This window comes from Dendrobates tinctorius, unplaced genomic scaffold, assembly GCF_039654945.1.
Source record: "Dendrobates tinctorius isolate UK_male_01 unplaced genomic scaffold, ASM3965494v1 ptg000081l, whole genome shotgun sequence".
Classification (NCBI taxonomy): Eukaryota; Metazoa; Chordata; class Amphibia; order Anura; family Dendrobatidae; genus Dendrobates; species Dendrobates tinctorius.
In genome coordinates this window covers 10257437-10279408 of record NW_027361749.1, presented here as the reverse complement: position 1 = coordinate 10279408, position 21972 = coordinate 10257437, and the positions used below count along the sequence as shown (strand labels likewise).

The window sequence follows — 21972 nt, the reverse complement described above, 5'->3', positions numbered from 1 at the left end:
TCTCCTGAGTACAACGATACCTCATATGTGGTCATAAACCACTGTTTGGGCGCACTGCAGGGCTCAGAAGGGAAGGAGCGCCATTTGACTTTTTGAATGAAGAATATGCTGGAATATTTAGCGGTTGCCATGTCGCGTTTGGAGAACCCCTGTGTGCCTAAACATTGGAGCTCCCCCACAAGTGCCCCCATTTTGGAAACTAGACCCTCCAAGGAACTTATCTAGATGCATAATGAGCAATTTGAACCACCAGGTGCGTCACAAATTGATCCGTAAAAAAAGACTTTTTTTTCAAAAAATGTTTTTAGCCTCAGTTTTTTCATTTTCACATGGGCAACAGGATAAACTGGATCCTAAAATTTGTTGGGCAATTTCTCCTGAGTACACCGATACTTCATATGTGGTCATAAACCACTGTTTGGGCGCACGGCAGGGCCCGGAAGGGAAGGAGTGCCATTTGACTTTTTGAATGGAAAATTAGATCCAATCGTTAGCGGACACCATGTCGTGTTTGGAGAGCCCCTGTGTGCCTAAACTTTGGAGCTCCCCCACAAATGACCCCATTTTGGAAACTAGACCCCCTAAGGAGCTTATCTAGATGTGTGGTGAGCACTCTGAACCCCCAAGTGCTTCACAGAAGTTTATAACGCAGAACTGCGAAAATAAAAAATATTTTTTTCCCCTCAAAAAAGATATTTAGCCCACTATTTTTTATTTTCACAAGACTAGTAAGCTAAATTTGGACCCCAAAAGTTGTTGTCCAGTTTGTCCTGAGTACGCTGGTACCCCATAAGTGGGGGAGACCACTGTTTGGGCACACGTTGGGGTGCGGAAGGGAAGTAGTGACGTTTTGAAATGTCGACTTGATGGAATGGTCTGCGGGCGTCATGTTACGTTTACAGAGCCCCTGATGTACCTAAACAGTGGAAACCCCCCACAAGTGACCCTATTTTGGAATCTAGACCACCCAAGGAACTAATCTAGATATGTGGTGAGCACGTTGAACCCCCAAGTGCTTCACAGAAGTTTATAACGTAGAGCCGTGAAAATAAAAAAATAATTTTTTTAGCCCCCAATTTTTAATTTTCCCAAGGGTAACAGGAGAAATTAGACCCCCAAAGTTGTTGTGCAATTTTCCCTGAGTACACCGATACCCCATATGTGGGGGTAAACCACTGTTTCGGCACACATCAGGGCTCGGAATGGAGGCAGCACTGTTCAACTTTTTGAACGCAAAATTGGCTGGAATAAATGGTGGCGCCATGTCGTGTTTGGAGACCCCCTGATATGCCTAAACAGTGGAAACCCTTCAATTCTAACTCCAATCCTAACCCCAACAAATCCCCTAACCCTAATCGCAACCCTAATCATAACCCTAACCACAACCCTAACCCTAATCCCAACCCTAATCATAACCCCAACACACCCCTAACCCTAATCCCAACTCTAACCCTAATCACAAACCTAACCCTAATCCCAACCCACCCCTAACCCTAATTTTAACCCTAACCCTAGCCCTATTTCTAACCCTAACCCCATTCCTAACCCTAATTGAAAAATAAAAATAATTTATTATTTGTCCCTATGGGGGGTGATAAGGGGAGCGGTGATTTACTTTTTTTTTTATTTTGATCACTGTGAGAGTTTATCACAGTGATCAAAAAAAAAAAAAAATTAATATGCTGCCGGTAAATGCCAGCGGGCGCACTGCGTATGCGCCGCCTGCCATTTTACAAGATAGCAGCGCCCATGGACCGGGACGGCGGGACAGCCATGGGGGGGTTAGTGAGTATCGTGGGGGGATCGGAAGGTGGGGGGAGCGGAGGGAAGGGGGGCAGATTGTGACAGCGGCGGCCGATCGGCGCAGTCGGCGGGGGGGTTAACTTAGTGTCTCCAGCCATGTCCAATGCTATTTCAGCATCGGCCATGGCTGGATTGTAATAGTTCATCAAATTTCATTGATGAACTATTACTATCGCTCTGATTGGCTGTTGAAAGTGAAACAGCCAATCAGAGCGATCGTAGCCACGGGGGGGGTTAAGCCACCCCCCCCATGGTGAAGCACAAAGGGTCCTGTCACTGCGGGTCGGGTGACCTTGCTGTGACCCCGGTCACCTGACCTGCAGGGGGGCTTTGAAGTCATGACACAGGGTATGCACCATGGGTTGGATTGGCACCGACTTTCATGACGCATACACTGTGTCACAGGTCGGGAAGGGGTTATAGGCACATTTCCAACCTCTGTAATTCTCAGGCTGGTGGTCGAACCTTGTGAGACCGATGTTGGTGAGTTCTCGGCGTATCATGTACCTCACAAAATCGGACATGTCTGTTCTTTCTGACTTTGGAGAAACATTTGCTGGCTGAGTGATGCTGTTAGCGTGGGTCGTAGCTTCTTGGTTCAAGAACATGGGAAGATACGGAGTGGCGTATGTTATGATTGGGTCACCGAGGAGGAAAACAAGACCAAGATAAGCTACAGAAAACCAGTGAGGTTGGTAACTAAGTGGATTGCAGACCCCTGATCCTATCCACACAACTAGCAGTAGCCGTGGAGTGTGTCTACGATGACTCTAGATGCCTCGACACAGCTGGAGAACTAAATAAGCCTAAAGCAAGAAAAGGGGAAATCTAAACTGCCCCAGCGCAGACCCCAAAGGAATAGACAGCCCCCAAACATATATTGTCGGTGAGACAAGATGAAAACACAAACACAGGTAGGAAAATAGGCTGAGCAAACGAAAATAGGCTGAGCAAACGAAGGGGCCCACACTAACTAGAAAGGACAGGAAAGGAAAGACACTGTCTGCAATCACGCAAAAAACCCTGCAAAAATGTCCAACATTTCTGATAGCAAATACTATGAAGTCACTAGACTTCTCCCACTATATCAGCACTCTGGCATATTCTGAAAGCAGAGCAAAAAGAGGCCAATCTAATAAGGGACAAAAAACAAACTGACACAAACAGTAATGTTATGATTGAGTCACCGTAGGAGGCAGACACAAAAATAGAAGCTACGTCCAGAAAACCAGAGAAGTTGGCAACTATCAGATTGCAGACCCCTGAACCTATCAACACAACTAGCAGTAGCCGTGGGGGGTTCCTACGATGCCCTAGACCCCTCGATCACAGCCGGAGCGCTAAATAGCCTAAAGACAGAAAAGGAAATCTAAACTGCCCCAGAGCAGACCCCAAAGTAAAAGGCAGCCCCCAACATATAATGACGGTGAAGCAAGATGAAAAAACACTCACACAGATAGAAAGATAGGCTGAGCAAACGATGGGGCCCAAGCTAACTAAACAGAAAAGGAAAGGAAGGTTGCTGTCTGCAATCTGCCAAAACCCTATCAAAGACAAAAGCCAACAAGCTGATATGAAAAAGACCCTGAAGCAGCTAGGCTTCAAAAACTAAATCAGCACTCAGGTATTTTCAGAAGACAGAGCTAAAGGAATTCAGCACACCCCAGCAGGGAATGGCAGAATTCCACAAAAACAAAGCAAAACAAAGTCTAAGCACAAATGCAAAAAGCCGAGCAGAAAACTTAGCTTTAGAGGAGCAGGAATTCAGACTGGTCTCCAAGGATCCCACAGAGAAATCACCCACAGGGCAGAAGGGCGTCGGCAGCCTTATATCCAGTCCATCTCTGCTTTCTCGTGTACAGATTCAGCTTCTCTCTCTGCCTTCTTGCGTGCAGATTCTGTTTGCCTCTCTGCCTTCCTTCGGGCGAAAACTGCTTGCACTTTTGTAGATTCCGCTTCGGCATGCGCTCTTATGAATTGCTCACTGAGGGTTGAGTACCTAGATGTGCTTGACTTGACTGAGTGCTTTGAGCTCCTAGCGGACCTGGATCTGTGTGATGCAGCTTCTGACATCTGTGCGAATTTTACTTCAGTATTATTCACAATGTCACGCACGGTGCAGTCTCGTTTGGCAGTGATCTGTTGGAAGTCCTGGATTTCCTTTAGAGACTCTTGCATATTTAATTTCAGCAAAGTAGAGATGTATTTTTTACAAGTGTCTTTATAAGACTGGTATGTAAAGTATAATTGTTCGAGGGCTCCCTCTGGTGGTAACTTGTGAGAGCTGGGCACAGTTAAGACCGTAGCTTGGTCTAGTACTCTTTTCCATAGGGAAGTTGTGTGGTGTAGCAAATCGCCTTTGGTGGACTCTAGGTTCTCTTTGACTTTCCATGTAGGATTGGTTGATGGTTTGGATATTTCACTGCGAACTGTGAGAAGTTCTGTTTCTATTTCTTGCTGCTGCAGGACTGGCAGTGAAAGGGTTCTTTTAGTCTTGACATAGTGGCAGGAGAGCAAGGGTTGGGGTTGTTCTGCTCCTGGTTGTCAAGAAGAGGAGACCAAAACAAAGTTGAAACTAGCTGAGCTGGAGAGCACAGAAAAAAATCTATGTAAACTGCAGCTTCTCAATGGCTTATAGGTGATCCTTTCTCTTGTTTACAGGCTGTCAACCATTCTTAGTAACAGGTTAAATCTTTCATTATGCAATTTTCTGAAGTGAAGAGCACAGAATGTCTGCAGCCATGTAAGCTGCTGTTGTGGCTTTACATTAGCCTTATAAACAATCATCTTCTTGGATTACAGCTGTATACTATTCCTGGTCACAGCTATTCCTTTTTACTATTCTAACTCTTCCTGCTGTCTGTGAATCCCAACTATCAGCTTCTTAGATAATTGTGTAACTTGTACTCACACTACCAGGCGTCCTCAGGTAGTTTTAACTCCACTGACAATCAAAATCAAAAGAGGGGGCACCACAGATTTGACCTGAAGGGATCCAACCACGGCCTATACAAAAAATGTAGTAGTATAAAGAAGAGAAAGGGATAGGCCACAAAAGGGGATCACCTCGAGGCATGGACTAGCATAAAATCAATTCATTTTTTTGAACACAGATAGACAAGCACAAAACATAAAAACACATTAAAATAGTCACCCCTGACGAAGCCACTTAGGCTGGCTTCACACTTGCGTAAAAAAACGCATGCGTTTTTTCCCCTATCTTTAACATGGGTGCGCATACACATGCGTTTGTACGGGTTTGTATGCGCATGCTTTTTTTTGTAGTGTGTGCTCGGGCGCACAAAATGCATCCTGTTGCATTTTTTGTGCGTCCGACTTGCCCCAAAAAATGCGTTTTTTTACAGCAAAACACCCATTATAGTCTATGGGTGCGCATACGTGCGCATTGTAATGCGCACGTATGCGCAAAAAACCGCACCAAAACCCGCAAAAAAAATCACACAAACGCATGATGCGTCTTTTTCATGCGTTTGTGTGCGCAAAAAACGCACAGCAAAAAAAACACAAGTGTTAAAGTAGCCTTAGGGTGGCGACACGCGTCGGGTCCTAGCTCTGCCTGGTTTTACTCCACATGGGTTCCCTTTGTAGATATTACTAATTTATGACTTTTTTCCTGGGTGGCTATAGCCCATTTTTTTTCTCTACTCTCATGTGCTCTGTGTCTGCTCTACCACATAGTTTATTCATAGTGCCTAGTTCTTGATACTGTGGACTCTGCTTAATTACACTTTGCAGGCTGGCCATTTAAGCCTATTTCTAAAACTTTGTGCACTATATATGGGGGTTGTAGCCATCCTTGGTAATATGTTTACACTCTGATTGCACTCCATGTGTGCTCTGCTGTGCAGTGATTTCTAATCATTACTATGGGTATTATCATATAGGGCCCTGTGGCGTGGCAAAGGGTTGTGTAATCGACGGGAGATATTTGTCTCAGAGATGGCTTGTCTCCATAATGTAAGGCATAATAGATATTGCTTTATTGCTGTTTTGCAAGGACCTGTGGTAGCCTCGCTCAGATGGATGAGGGAAACAAAGGGTAAGAATGCTAGGGTCACCCGCTGGTTCTTAGCCCTAAAAGACTTCAGCTTCCATGTAGAGCATAGGGTCGGGAAGCTACATGGGAATGTCGATGCCCTCTCCAAAATCCCTTGCCTGGTAGGTGAAAGTGCCAAGCCCCATGGCTTTAGGCAGAGGGGGGAGGTATGTGGCATGGCAAAGGGTTGTGTAATTGACGGGAGATATGTGTCTCAGAGATGGCTTGTCTCCATAATGTAAGGCATAATAGATATTGCTTTATTGCTGTTTTGCAAGGACCTGTGGTGAGGTCACAGTCATGTGACCAGTCAGCTGCTGGGTTCGTGGGTGTGGTTACACCCTTATAATGTGGCCTGCTCCTGAACCAGGGGCTGTAGGTGGGGAGGACTAAGCCTCCCATGTGTACTGAAGCTCCAGGTCTGAGCCTGAGTTAACGGATGTTTTGGTTTGTTTTTGCCTAAGCTGAAGGCTATTTGCTTTGTTACTTGCTACCTGAAGGGTTTATGATGTAATAAACCACATTAACTTTAAAGGAACCTGCTTCCTGACTGTCTCCCGCCACACCTGAGTGAGTAGAATTCCTACAATTGGTGCTAGATGTGCGGGCAGCGTTCCCAGCAAAGCCGTGAGACTGTTACTGCATGTCCTGGGTCAAGTTCGTAACAAGCCAGCAAGCATTGCCTGGGAAAATGGAGGACCTGCTGAAACACCTGGTCCAGGCCCAGACACAGCAACAGGAGGCCAACAGGATGTTATTACATCAGATCCAACAGAGCCAGCAGGAGCAACGGCAGCAGAGCCAGCAGGAGCAATGGCAGTAGTTCCAGCAGAGCCAGCAGGAGCAATGGCAGCAGTTCCAGCAGAGCCTGCAGGACCAACAGCATCAGATGCAGCTTCTGGAAACCACCATCCAGGAGGGCAGGACGAGCGCCCCAACCCTAGGTCTGGCTGATGCCAACCCCGTCGGGAAGGCGGTAAGACACGCATTACAAAAAATGACCCCTGAGGATGATGTTGAGGCCTTCCTGATGGTGTTTGAGAGTGTGGCTGAGAGGGAAAAACTTCAGCCAGAGCAGTGGGCAGATGTATTGGCCCCATACCTGACGGGGAGCCCCAGAAGGCGTACTATGACTTAACTGTACAAGACGCCCAGGAGTATCCCAAACTAAAAGCGGAAATTCTCGCACGTTTGGGGGTGACAATGACTACCAGGGCACAGTGAGTTCATCGCTGGGCCTATCACCGGGACAAACCGCCACGCTCCCAAATGTTCGACCTGTTGCACCTGGTCCAGAAATGGCTGCAGCCAGAGTCGTCTTCTCTGGCACAGATGGTAGAGCGGGTGGTGATGGATCGGTTTGTGCATTCTCTGCTGAGACCCCTACAGACTTGGGTGGCCCAGGGTGATCCCCAAAATGCCGATGAACTGGTTGGGCTGGTTGAGAGATACCAGGGGATGGAAGGTTCCTTGCGGAAGCAGCCCATTCCATATTGGGGGTCCCAGCAGGGGGCGGAGTCCAAAAAAGGGGTGGCGCATCCAAGGTCAAAAGGGGTGGGGGAGGCGGGGCCCAAGGTCCCCGCGGGTGATATTATTTGCTGGAACTGCCACGGGCCAGGACATATAGCTGCCCGTTGTCACCAGACCTCCGAGCAGATGGACTGCAGCATGGGACGCCGTAGTTAATACTATGCATATTCAGCTTGCAGTGTGAACTCACCACCTAACGAGAGGCCACAAGCCTGTCCCGTAAAGGTGAACGGTCGAGCAGCAATGGCGCTTCTGGACTCCGGAAGCTTGGTGAACCTTGTAAGGGCCAGTTTTCCTCTCAACCTACTCCTGGGGAAAAGGGTTGGTGTTCGGTGCATACATGGCGATGCAAAAGACTACCCTATGGCCAGGGTGAACATTAAAATGGCGCATGGCACCAAGTCCCATGAAGCTGGTGTCATTCAGGACTTGTTGCATCCGATAATTATAGGCCGGGATTTCTGTTTTGGGATCTGTGGGGTAAGGGTTCTGAGATTGCTAACAAGAGCAGGGAACCCATGAACCCTAATAAGGTATCACCACCATCAGAGGCAGACTGGTTTCCTTTATGTGTCCTTGCTGGGGATGAGGAGGAAGGGCCCCCTGTATCTGACATTCCGGAGTTAGGGATGGCCGGTGAGAATTTTAGGACTGCCCAACATTGGGACCCCACGCTGAGGGAGGCCTTCAACAATGTCATCGTCATTAATGGGGTTGCACAAGAGCCGGGAGCAGACACAAGGTTTCCCTATTTTATGTTGAGTCGGGAGTTGTTATACTGGGTCACAAAAATAAGGGAGGAGGTGGTGGAGCAGTTAATAGTACCAGGCCCCTATAGATGGAAAGTGTTGGACATGGCCCATTCACACTTCTTGGGGGGACACCTGGGGGAAAAAAACAAAAAACGCAGGAACGGATTGTACAGAGGTTCTATTAGCCTGGTTGTCACCTGGAAATAGCTAACTATTGCAGGTCCTGCCCATGTCAGTTAACTGCCCCCACATCTCATTTTCGGAACCCCCTTGTGCCACTGCCCATTATTGAGGTGCCATTTGAGAGAATTGCCATGGACTTGGTCGGTCTCTTAGTGAAGTCAGCTCGTTGCCATCAGTATATATTAGTCATCCTGGACTATGCCACGTGCTATCCTGAGGCAATTCCCATGAGAAACTCCTCAGCGAAGAGTATAGCCCGCGAGGTGGTCCATGTGTTTTCCTGGACGGGTCTGCCGAAGGAGATCCTGACAGACCAGGGGACACCTTTTATGAGCAAGGTGATGAGGGAATTGTGCAGAGTCCTGCAAATCTCCCAGTTGAGGACTTCAGTGTACCATCCTCAGTCAGATGGCCTTGTTGAGAGGTTTAACAAGACACTGAAGAGCATGCTAAGAAAAGTCATAGAGAAACATGGTAGAGACTGGGATTGTCTCTTACCGTATCTGCTGTTTTCTATCAGTGAAGTCCCTCTGGCCTCCACAGGGTTCTTGCTCCACCAGGCACAAGAGGTTCAGGCCAGGGTCTACAACCGGTAAGCAAGAGTGAGGCAGTTCAATCCAGGAGACCGAGTTCTCGTGCTAATCCCGACGGTGGAGAGTAAGTTCTTGGCCAAGTGGCAAGGGCCGTATAGGAAGACGGAAGCCATACCAGGTTTACCATGTCAACCTCATCAAGCCGTGGCAAGATAGAGAGCCAGCAGTAACTCCGTGCCTGCTGGGCAACCTAGCAGGGGAGGTTGGAGCGGTTACCATAGCAGAGACACTATCGAAGGCCCAGAAACAGCAGTGCCGGGAGTTACTCCAGAAAAACAGGGACCCGTTTTCAGAGTTGCCGGGGTGCATGAAGGCTGTGAAGCACGAAGTTCTGACCGAGCCCCATGTGCGGGTGAACGTGAAGCCTTATCGAATTCCTGAGGCCCGTTGAGAGGTAATCTCCAAGGAAGTCCAGAGTATGTTGAAGCTCGGGGTCATTGAGGAATCCAAGAGCGGCTGGTTGAGCCCGATTGTCCTGGTCCCAAAACCGGATGGTGAATGGAGGTTCTGCAACGATTATCGAAAACTGAATGAGGTCTCCAAGTTCGACGCTTATCCCATGCCACGCGTTGATGAGCTCATCTAGAGACTTGGACCTGCCAGGTATTTAACCACCTTGGATCTGACAAAGGGATATTGACAGATCCCCCATGGCACAGGAAGCCAAGGAGAAGACGGTGGTTTCCACACCAGACGAGTGCTTCCAGTATGTCCGGATGCCGTTTGGCCTGCAGGGAGCTCCGGCAACCTTCCAGAGGGCTATGGATAGAATCCTTGCGCCTCATAAGCTATACGCTGCCGTGTACCTGGATGATATCGTCAACTTTACTCCGGACTGGGAGACTCACCTGGAAAAGGTTCAAGCAGTGTTTGATGCGTTAAGAAAGGCAGAGTTTACAATAAATCCGAAGAAGTGTGCCTTGGGTAGAGAAGAAGCCAAGTACCTCATATATGTAGTGGGGCGTGGCGAGATCAAACCCCAAATCAATAAAGTGGTGGCAATTCAAACATGGCCGAGGCCTCTGTCAAAGAAGCAAGTTAAAGCCTTCCTGGGGATCGTGGGATATTACAGGAGGCTCATCCCAAACTTGGCCACAATGGCTGCACCTCTAACTGATCTGCTTAAGGGGGCAAAGTCAGTGATGGTCAGTTGGTCCGAAGAGGCGGAGTCAGCCTTCCAAGAAATGAAAGGAGCTTTATGTAAGCAACCCATTTTGGTGGCCCCAGACTTTAAATGTGAATTTGTCCTCCAGACAGATGCCTCAGATGTCGGGGTAGGAGCAGTCCTTTCCTAAGAGATACGTGAGGAGGAGCATCCTGTTCTCTACTTGAGTAGGAAGTTGTCTTCTTGTGAGAAAAATTACTCAGTTGTAGAGGAATGTTTGGCCATAAAATGGGCAGTGGATACATTACGATACTACCTGGTGGGACGGAAGCTCAGATTAATATCCGACCATGCCTCGCTCAGATGGATGAGGGAAACAAAGGGTAAGAATGCTAGGGTCACCCGCTGGTTCTTAGCCCTAAAAGACTTCAGCTTCCATGTAGAGCATAGGGTCGGGAAGCTACATGGGAATGTCGATGCCCTCTCCAAAATCCCTTGCCTGGTAGGTGAAAGTGCCAAGCCCCATGGCTTTAGGCAGAGGGGGAGGTATGAGGCATGACAAAGGGTTGTGTAATTGACGGGAGATATGTGTCTCAGAGATGGCTTGTCTCCATAATGTAAGGCATAATAGATATTGCTTTATTGCTGTTTTGCAAGGACCTGTGGTGAGGTCACAGTCATGTGACCAGTCAGCTGCTGGGTTTGTGGGTGTGGTTACACCCTTATAATGTGGCCTGCTCCTGAACCAGGGGCTGTAGGTGGGGAGGTCTACACCTCCCTTGTGTACTGAAGCTCCAGGTCTGAGCCTGAGTAAATGGATGTTTTGTTTTTGCCTAAGCTGAAGGCTATTTGCTTTGTTACTTGCTACCTGAAGGGTTTATGATGTAATAAACCACATGAACTTTAAAGGAACCTACCTCCTGTCTCCCGCCGAACCTGAGCGAGTAGAATCCCTACAGCCCTTAATCAATTTTCTATGTGCTTATATTTATTCAGAAATCAAACTGTTTTTTGTATGGGCACTGAATGTACCTTATATACTCAGTATTTAATGGTATGCTGTTTATATGATCTTAGGGTTTCTATTTAAGTTACTATATTGTGGAGTAATTGCTGTTAGGGATAGCGGAATGTACTAAATATTAAATAACAGTGCGTTCGCCACCCGGGGTCCACCGTGCAGAGGTGTAAAACTGCTGCTATATAATGGCAGACGCGCTATATGGCGGTATAGCAGACGCGGGTTATACGTCACCCGATGTGCGCTGGCAAGCTCTGTTAACCTCACAGAGACGCCTAAGTTATAAACATAAATGCCGAGCCTGTTGACCTCACAGGTCTCAGCGGTGTGCACACACGGTATACGGTCACAGGATTAGGCCCAAGACTCAGGGTCAATGTCCGTCTAGACCTACCGTGCGTGCGGCGTGGCTACCGGGGATGTCAACAAGTACTGCTGACTGCAGCGCGGCGACCGACTCAGTCGCCACACGGCAATGTCCAAGAGGGGGCGCACTGTCGGACGCTAGTGCTGTAAGATGTGAACTGTGGCTTGTAGCGCGCCACTGACTGGTGCTGACTCTATGACTAAGTCCCTATCCACACACGTAATATCAGAGGGAGGGGATCTTAATGAGTCATTCGCAGGCACATGTATTCATCATCATTCACACAGATAGCAATTAGAGTCTATACTAGCGCATGGCCGAGCGGCCATGCGGGCCTTTTATAGCCGTGCGCTTCCGGGACCTTCCAGATCTCTGAGATGGACCAATCAGATCCGGAGAAGGACTTGATCACGTGACTCCCGATCTCCAATGAGAGATAGTCTTGTGAGCATGCCCAGTAGCGCGATGAGAGGGCTTAGCCTCTGGAGTGGCTTGCTGCAGAACAGCCTGCTTTGCTATTGTTGACCCAGAGGTGGCAGCAACAACCAGTCCTACAGAGCTGGTCTCAGCAGAGCGTCTGGGACGCAGAGATTGCTGTGTAGGCTCCTGAGCCGTCGGTGGAGAATGGGAGACCGCTGGATGCAAGGCTCTGGAATCCTGCTGTGCAGTTGCAGGAACCCGACACTTAACAATTGCTTCAGGCAGTTGGCTTTATTATATGCCTTGTATTGTCTGCATTCATGTCACATGTGTGACTATTTTAATGTGTTTTTATATGTTTTGTGCTTGTCTGTGTTCAATAAAAATGAATTGATTTTATGCTAGTCCATGCCTCGAGGTGATCCCCTTTTGTGGCCTATCCCTTTCTCTTCTTTATATAACTCCACTGGCAATGCAACTGTAGAAAGACCAGGAGAAACGATGCTGTTTTCTTCCAAAATCTTGTATTAGTTTACAATGGACAGTAGGTAAAAAGGAGTAATCTGTACAGGGGAGTACACATGCGTCTTGAGTAATGGCTGCTGTAGGCTAAATTGAAGAAGGGAGGAGCAACCTAATACAGAGCTCAACTACAGGAGGGACATAGGGACAATTTTCACACAGTCTAATTCTACCTAGCAACAACACGGAATTTTGCTGATTGGAGGAAGAACTAAACACTTATGAATGGGTCACCGAGGAGGATGGCAGGAACAGTCTAAGCAACCAGAAGACCAGAGAGGTTGGTAACTAAGCGGATTGCAGACCCCTGATCTTATCAACACAACTAGCAGTAGCCGTGGAGCATTTCTACGATGCCCTAGACGCTTCATCACAGCCGGAGAACTAACTAAGCCTAAAGACAGGTGAAATCTAAACTGCCCCGGAGCAGATCCCCAAAGGAATAGACAGCCCTCAAAAATAAATTGTCGGTGAGACAAGATAAGACACAAACACAGGCAGAGAACAGACTGAGGAAACAGTGGGGCCCAAGCTGTCTAGACAGGACAGGACAGAAAAGATACTGTCTGCAATCATGCACAAAACCCTAAAAAGTCCAACACTTCTAATATACAAAAAACCTGAGGTCAAATGACCTCACCCCCGCTAGATCAGAACTCTGGTATAAACTGGAAGCAAAGCAAAAAGATACGAACATAACAGGGGACTGAACAAGCTGTAACATATGAAGCAGGGCCCAGTGCTGCCCCCAGCAGGGAGCACGCTGAACCCTGGCAACAAAGCAGAAAGAAAAAAAAAAAAAAGGCACAACCAGATTAGATGCAAAGGATTAGCAAAAGAATCACTTAGCTGAACCATGCAGATCAGGCAGGGGACAAAAGAACTCCAAATGCACAAGGAAATCACCAGCAACCTCCAAGAGCAGCCAGCTCAATTATACGCTCCCAGCCAGTAATCCCAGGTTCCCAATTATCATCGTCAGGTGGGGAACTTCCATCCACCTGGCCAGCTCCACTACTCTCAGTAACCACCAGAGGGAGCTTCGGCTCATAACTCCAAGCAAGAGAATTCACAACAAAACACAGAGAAATATACATTACAGGTTCCCATTCATGGGACACAACAGCCTGTGTGTTCGGTGAGTGGTGGCAGCCTGTATCGGGGTGTGATTTATGTTCCTATTGCAGCATTGCACAGAGGTTGAATGCTGGACTGAGTGAGAGGAGATAGATTAACCTTTGCAAGCGCAACCTCAAGTAAAGTGCTGAAAAGCAGGTACGTGACTAATTGGTGGCAGCGATGGGATAGAATTTATTTCTATTACAGCATTGCTGCCTGGCTTAAGCAATTATTCCCTGTACTAAAGAATTGGTCTCCTTGCGAGGAGTGGACCAGTTCTACAAGGTTCAACTCAGTGCGTACTAAGACATACTTGCACACAGTTTCCCTTTCCCGTTTTTCTTTTCTATCTTTTATTTGGTAAAAGACTGTTCACTGATATGGCAGCCCAGTACAAGAAGCAGTGCAAAGTGCCTCTGATTGACCTCTGTGAGCAGCGAGGAATAGAGACAGCCGACAAATCCAGGAACTGTTGATACGCGCCTTGGTCGAGCAGGACAGAGAAAAGTACTGAAGCATCTGGTCAAGGAGAGAGTCCACCTCAGAGAAACCCAGCAATGCCAGCTCTTGCACCAGAGATACCTGATGGAGGTGCTAGTAATGCCAGTGCTGTGGAGCCTATGGACTTTAATAATGGACTTACAACAGCTGGGAACAAGTGATCCCAATCTGCGCCTGCAGCTTATTCTACAGTACAGACAGGCTGAGAGAGAGGCTGCAGAACGCCAGGAGGAGAGAGCTTTCAAGCTTCAGATGGAAAGGGGTAGCAGCCCTCAGCTAACCCCCTCCCTGGACATAAATCCAAGGAGACCACGTTTGGAAAACTTCCCTGTGATGGAGAAGGATACATACATACTTTCCTTCGAGGGTTCGAAAAAAACCTGCAGGCAATACCATCTACCCCGTGAGCAGTGGGCGCATTATCTAACTCCAGGGTTGAGAGGCAAAGCCCTGGAAGTTTTTGCTGGTCTTCCACCAGAGCTAGATGAGAACTATGAGGCAATAAAAAAAGCCCTGATTAGGAAATACAACCTAACCCCTAAAGTGTATCGGAGAAAATTCCGGAACCTACAACGTGGACCAATTGACAGCTATGCGGATTTTGTGAGCACCTTGAGGACCACGTTCCACCAATGGATCAGTGGACTTTCCATTAACAGTTTTGAGGACTTAACGATCTTATCTTATGATCAAGGATCAATTTCTTCATATGTGCTCCACGCATGTATGACAATTTGTGTGTGATCGAGAGCCACAAACTGCGGATCAGGCTGCAAAGATTGCAGACTGTTATGTGGCTAACAGGATGCCTGAGGTGCGGAAGCCATCGGGATTCAGATGAAAGGGAGTTAAGCCAAACGGGGACCCTTCTCCCTCTGCCAGCCGATCACCAGTGCTGTTCAAGCCCACCTCCTATGGGGTCCCGGGGAATAGACATTCTTTAGGCGATGCACGCCAGTGCTTCTCCTGCAACAAAGTGGGACATGTCAGCGCAGTCTGCCCTGATAGGGAGAAACGCCAAACTACAACCACAAAGCCATCTGGGTCCCCACCTTCTGTCCGGCTCTGACGTGAGGACCAATGAGAACTGTCAATGTGTCACTGTTCACAATAAAGTCACCGTTGGTCTCAGGGACCCTGGAGCAGAGATAACTCTGGTGCACCCAGCAACAATGGTAAACCCTGCCGATTTCATACCAGGAAAGACTAGGTCTATAACAGGGATTGGAGGGGTCAGCCCTGCCGTGCCCATGGCCCATGTATACCTGAACTGGGGAGCAGGGAAAGGAGAGAAGTGGCAGTATCAGAGGCTATTCCCACCAATGTGTTGCTAGGCACAGACTTGGGGAGGATGGTGTCCCACTATATCCCTCCCTTGCAAGTAAATGCTACAGAGAAGGTGGACGTAAGTGACCCACCTGAGATCCCATGCGAGGAAGGAAAATGTAGCAATGCACAGGAATGTACGTATGTGGCAGCTGAGACCCGGAGTCAGGCTGCAGCTCAGAGTCAACCCCAGAGATTAGAGGATGAGTCTCAGATAGAACTGCCAGAACCTGAGGGCCATGCTATGGCCCGGGAGCCTTCTCGCATGGCAGACCCACCAAGGTCCCTGATAACCAACAGTGAAGACTCAGCTTCAGACTAGAGACTGGCATTCACACTAGGCCAGGTCCTGCAGACTGACAGTCAGTTTCCAGGAGGCCCTGCAGACAGATGTCAGTCTGGAGAAGCTCAGGTGTCGTGCAGACCAACCCCCTGCTGCTTCTGACAAAGAGATATATTGGGACCAGGGCAGACTGTATAAAGAGACTCTCCCCACAGATACTACAGAACCTTGGGACTGTGAAAAATGGCTGGTCGTTTCTTATCTATTTAGGGAACAATTATTGAGGATTGCTCATGAAATTTCTCTGGCTGGACACCTTGGAGTACAAAAGACTAAAGTTCGCCTGACACATAACTTTTATTGGCCCAAGATGGGGACAGGTATAGCCAATTAGTGTCGATCATGTGTAGCTTCTCAGAGAGTTGGAAAGTCCGGGAATATACAGAAAGCCCCATTGATACCACTGCCAGTGATCGATGAGCCTTTCCAGCGAGTGGCTGTGAATATCATAGAGCCACTTGCAATACCTAGCAGCTCTGGCAAAAAGTTCATCCTCACAGTGGTGGACTATGCTACATGATATCCGAAAGCAGTGGCACTGTCCTCCATCCGAGCAGACAAAGTGGTGGATGCTTTACTCACTTTTCTCTCGTGTGGGCTTCCCCAGGGAAATGTTAACCGATCAGGGAACCCAATTCATGTCCGATCTGATGGAAAGCCTCTGCGAAAAAATACAAGTACAGCATTTTGGGGCCAGCGCATATCATCCCCAAACCAACGGACTCTGCGAGCGTTTTAACGGAACATTAAAACAAATGCTCAAAATGCTGGTGGAGACTGAAAGAAGAGACTAGGAGTGGTACCTCCCTCATCTGTTGTTTGGTACCCCAGGCGTCTAACGGATTCTTCCCCTTTGAACTGGTTTATGGGATGAGGGTCAGGGGGCCACTTGATCTGATTAAGGACTATTGGGAGGGTGACCCCAAAACTACAGGTGTCTCGGTGGTTGAATATGTACTGCGACTCAGAGAAAGAATGCAAAAACTGAGCAACCTGGCCCATAAGAACGTGACCCAGGCCCAAATCAACCAGAAGGTCTGGTACAACCGTAATGCCAGACTGCGAGTCTATGAGGAGGGGCAGAAGGTTTGGATGTTGGTCCCTATGTTACAGAATAAATTACAGGCCACATGGGAGGGACCATACACTGTACACAAGTGGCTAAATAATGTTATGTGGTGACCCTAGAGCATGCCAAGTGTCAGAAAGTATTCCATGTAAATATGTTAAAGGCACTTAATGAGCAGAATGCCAGACTGCAAAGGATAGACATTTCTGTAAGTTTTTCACTTTTATTTTACCACCGTTTTTACATATTTTTATATCCTTTTATTGTAATCACTGTACCTTTTCTATTAAAGATTAAAACTTTAATAAGTTTGAAGCTTGTATGCTCTAAAGAATCCATAGCCTTAGAGTGTATGGTCCTGGCGATTGGCAGACAGTAGTAGCAGTATTTCCGGGACTCATCTCCCGTGTGTTCGGCGAGTGGTGGCAGCGTGTACGAAGCGGAAGCGGGGTGCGTGGGCTGTGATTTATGCTCCCATTACAGCATAGGACAGAGGTTGAATGCTGGACTGAGTGAGAGGAGATTAACCCTTGCAGGCGCCACCCAAGTCACGTGCTGAGAAGCGTGTACGTGACAATAGCTTTGGACCTATAAGTTACTATGTTCATTCTTTTTATTTATTCATTTTAGTACGTCACAGACTACTGCCCATAGTCCCTTTCTCTCACAAACTGCTCCTCATGCCACGGCCTATCTTTCTCACAGACTGCTCCCCATCTTTCACAGACAGCCCCCCCTATCTTTCTCACAGACAGCCCCCCCATCTTTCACAGACTGCTCCCCATCTTTCACAGACAGCCCCCCCCTATCTTTCTCACAGACTGCTCCCCATCTTTCACAGACAGCCCCCCCTATCTTTCTCACAGACTGCTCCCCATCTTTCACAGACAGCCCCCCCTATCTTTCTCACAGACAGCCCCCCCATCTTTCACAGACTGCTCCCCATCTTTCACAGACAGCCCCCCTATCTTTCTCACAGACTGCTCCCCATCTTTCACAGACAGCCCCCCCTATCTTTCTCACAGACTGCTCCCCATCTTTCACAGACAGCCCCCCCCCATCTTTCACAGACAGCCCCCCCTATCTTTCTCACAGACTGCTCCCCATCTTTCACAGACAGCCCCCATGGCCCCTCTTTTTCTCAGGCTGCTCTTCTCCTTTCCCCAGCTTCCGCACTACCCTCCCGCACAGCAGCCTCTTCCTCTCTTCTTTCCCCCACAGAGAAGCACTAGGGCGCACACAGTACAGCACGGAGCCTCACAGCTGTCAGCCAATCACTGCTCCAATGGAAGGGATCAGGGCAGTGACGCCGCGCGCAGTAGGCGGTGATCGGTGCAGTGTTTGCCGGTTACCATGGTGTTCTGTCCTCAAGCACTGCTCCTGTAACCGGTTACCAGCTGCTGTTGTGCGGTCAGAGGTACGATCTGCGCCCGCTGCCGTCCGGCACTGCTCACGAGTCCTGTCGGTACCATCCCCTCCTACTGTCAGACGTTATTACAGCTCACTGAGCTCAGTGCGATCTCAGCGCTGCCTTATGTAGCGGAGGTCATAATGTGCAGCGCCACCTGCTGCGCCTCTGTGTAAGTGCAGGGCTGCACTGTGCGTTGCGTGTGGAGGGGTGTACTGTGTATAGCACAGGTGTGTGCAGGGGTGTACTGTGTATAGCACAGGTGTGTGCAGAGGTGTACTGTGTATAGCACAGGTGTGTGCAGAGGTGTACTGTGTATAGCACAGGTGTGTGCAGAGGTGTACTGTGTATAGCACAGGTGTGCGCAGAGGTGTACTGTGTATAGCACAGGTGTGTGCAGAGGTGTACTGTGTATAGCACAGGTGTGTGCAGAGGTGTACTGTGTATAGCACAGGTGTGTGCAGGGGTGTACTGTGTATAGCACAGGTGTGTGCAGAGGTGTACTGTGTATAGCACAGGTGTGTGCAGAGGTGTACTGTGTATAGCACAGGTGTGTGCAGAGGTGTACTGTGTATAGCACAGGTGTGTGCAGGGGTGTACTGTGTATAGCACAGGTGTGTGCAGGGGTGTACTGTGTATAGCACAGGTGTGTGCAGAGGTGTACTGTGTATAGCACAGGTGTGTGCAGAGGTGTACTGTGTATAGCACAGGTGTGTGCAGAGGTGTACTGTGTATAGCACAGGTGTGTGCAGAGGTGTACTGTGTATAGCACAGGTGTGTGCAGAGGTGTACTGTGTATAGCACAGGTGTGTGCAGAGGTGTACTGTGTATAGCACAGGTGTGTGCAGAGGTGTACTGTGTATAGCACAGGTGTGTGCAGGGGTGTACTGTGTATAGCACAGGTGTGTGCAGAGGTGTACTGTGTATAGCACAGGTGTGTGCAGAGGTGTACTGTGTATAGCACAGGTGTGTGCAGAGGTGTACTGTGTATAGCACAGGTGTGTGCAGGGGTGTACTGTGTATAGCACAGGTGTGTGCAGAGGTGTACTGTGTATAGCACAGGTGTGTGCAGAGGTGTACTGTGTATAGCACAGGTGTGTGCAGGGGTGTACTGTGTATAGCACAGGTGTGTGCAGGGGTGTACTGTGTATAGCACAGGTGTATGCAGGGGTGTACTGTGTATAGCATAGGTGTGTGCAGGGGTGTACTGTGTATAGCACAGGTGTGTGCAGAGGTGTACTGTGTGTAGCCCAGGTGTATGCAGGGGTGTACTGTGTATAGCCCAGGTGTGTGCAGGGGTGTACTGTGTATAGCACAGGTGTGTGCAGGGGTGTACTGTGTATAGCACAGGTGTGTGCAGGGGTGTACTGTGTATAGCACAGGTGTGTGCAGAGGTGTACTGTGTATAGCACAGGTGTGTGCAGGGGTGTACTGTGTATAGCACAGGTGTGTGCAGGGGTGTACTGTGTATAGCACAGGTGTGTGCAGGGGTGTACTGTGTATAGCACAGGTGTGTGCAGGGGTGTACTGTGTATAGCACAGGTGTGTGCAGAGGTGTACTGTGTATAGCACAGGTGTGTGCAGGGGTGTACTGTGTATAGCACAGGTGTGTGCAGAGGTGTACTGTGTATAGCACAGGTGTGTGCAGGGGTGTACTGTGTATAGCACAGGTGTGTGCAGAGGTGTACTGCGTATAGGACAGGTGTGTGCAGAGGTGTACTGTGTATAGCATAGGTGTGTGCAGGGGTGTACTGTGTGTAGCCCAGGTGTATGCAGGGGTGTACTGTGTATAGCCCAGGTGTGTGCAGGGGTGTACTGTGTATAGCACAGGTGTGTGCAGGGGTGTACTGTGTATAGCACAGGTGTGTGCAGGGGTGTACTGTGTATAGCACAGGTGTGTGCAGAGGTGTACTGTGTATAGCACAGGTGTGTGCAGAGGTGTACTGTGTATAGCACAGGTGTGTGCAGAGGTGTACTGTGTATAGCACAGGTGTGTGCAGGGGTGTACTGTGTATAGCACAGGTGTGTGCAGAGGTGTACTGTGTATAGCACAGGTGTATGCAGGGGTGTACTGTGTATAGCATAGGTGTGTGCAGGGGTGTACTGTGTATAGCACAGGTGTGTGCAGAGGTGTACTGTGTGTAGCCCAGGTGTATGCAGGGGTGTACTGTGTATAGCCCAGGTGTGTGCAGGGGTGTACTGTGTATAGCACAGGTGTGTGCAGGGGTGTACTGTGTATAGCACAGGTGTGTGCAGGGGTGTACTGTGTATAGCACAGGTGTGTGCAGAGGTGTACTGTGTATAGCACAGGTGTGTGCAGGGGTGTACTGTGTATAGCACAGGTGTGTGCAGGGGTGTACTGTGTATAGCACAGGTGTGTGCAGGGGTGTACTGTGTATAGCACAGGTGTGTGCAGGGGTGTACTGTGTATAGCACAGGTGTGTGCAGAGGTGTACTGTGTATAGCACAGGTGTGTGCAGGGGTGTACTGTGTATAGCACAGGTGTGTGCAGAGGTGTACTGTGTATAGCACAGGTGTGTGCAGGGGTGTACTGCGTATAGCACAGGTGTGTGCAGAGGTGTACTGCGTATAGGACAGGTGTGTGCAGAGGTGTACTGTGTATAGCATAGGTGTGTGCAGGGGTGTACTGTGTGTAGCCCAGGTGTATGCAGGGGTGTACTGTGTATAGCCCAGGTGTGTGCAGGGGTGTACTGTGTATAGCACAGGTGTGTGCAGGGGTGTACTGTGTATAGCACAGGTGTGTGCAGGGGTGTACTGTGTATAGCACAGGTGTGTGCAGAGGTGTACTGTGTATAGCACAGGTGTGTGCAGGGGTGTACTGTGTATAGCACAGGTGTGTGCAGGGGTGTACTGTGTATAGCACAGGTGTGTGCAGGGGTGTACTGTGTATAGCACAGGTGTGTGCAGAGGTGTACTGTGTATAGCACAGGTGTGTGCAGGGGTGTACTGTGTATAGCACAGGTGTGTGCAGAGGTGTACTGTGTATAGCACAGGTGTGTGCAGAGGTGTACTGTGTATAGCACAGGTGTGTGCAGAGGTGTACTGTGTATAGCACAGGTGTGTGCAGAGGTGTACTGTGTATAGCACAGGTGTGTGCAGGGGTGTACTGTGTATAGCACAGGTGTGTGCAGAGGTGTACTGTGTATAGCACAGGTGTATGCAGGGGTGTACTGTGTATAGCATAGGTGTGTGCAGGGGTGTACTGTGTATAGCACAGGTGTGTGCAGAGGTGTACTGTGTGTAGCCCAGGTGTATGCAGGGGTGTACTGTGTATAGCCCAGGTGTGTGCAGGGGTGTACTGTGTATAGCACAGGTGTGTGCAGGGGTGTACTGTGTATAGCACAGGTGTGTGCAGGGGTGTACTGTGTATAGCACAGGTGTGTGCAGAGGTGTACTGTGTATAGCACAGGTGTGTGCAGGGGTGTACTGTGTATAGCACAGGTGTGTGCAGGGGTGTACTGTGTATAGCACAGGTGTGTGCAGGGGTGTACTGTGTATAGCACAGGTGTGTGCAGGGGTGTACTGTGTATAGCACAGGTGTGTGCAGAGGTGTACTGTGTATAGCACAGGTGTGTGCAGGGGTGTACTGTGTATAGCACAGGTGTGTGCAGAGGTGTACTGTGTATAGCACAGGTGTGTGCAGGGGTGTACTGTGTATAGCACAGGTGTGTGCAGAGGTGTACTGCGTATAGGACAGGTGTGTGCAGAGGTGTACTGTGTATAGCATAGGTGTGTGCAGGGGTGTACTGTGTGTAGCCCAGGTGTATGCAGGGGTGTACTGTGTATAGCCCAGGTGTGTGCAGGGGTGTACTGTGTATAGCACAGGTGTGTG

At 48.9% G+C, this 21972-nt stretch overlaps 1 protein-coding gene and 1 pseudogene across 1 annotated transcript in view; both read left to right on the top strand.

The window, feature by feature from the left end:
- The first annotated feature begins 14303 nt into the window (after nt 1-14303).
- Nucleotides 14304-15621, top strand: LOC141096907 (uncharacterized; annotated as a pseudogene).
- A 2449-nt stretch (nt 15622-18070) lies between these two features.
- The window catches only part of CCDC178 (coiled-coil domain containing 178), an 805328-nt gene continuing 801426 nt past the window's right edge, over nt 18071-21972 (top strand). The window contains exon 1 of the mRNA XM_073583735.1: nt 18071-18128. The gene's annotated coding sequence lies outside the window, so the exon portion shown is untranslated. The remainder of the gene's footprint in view (nt 18129-21972) is intronic.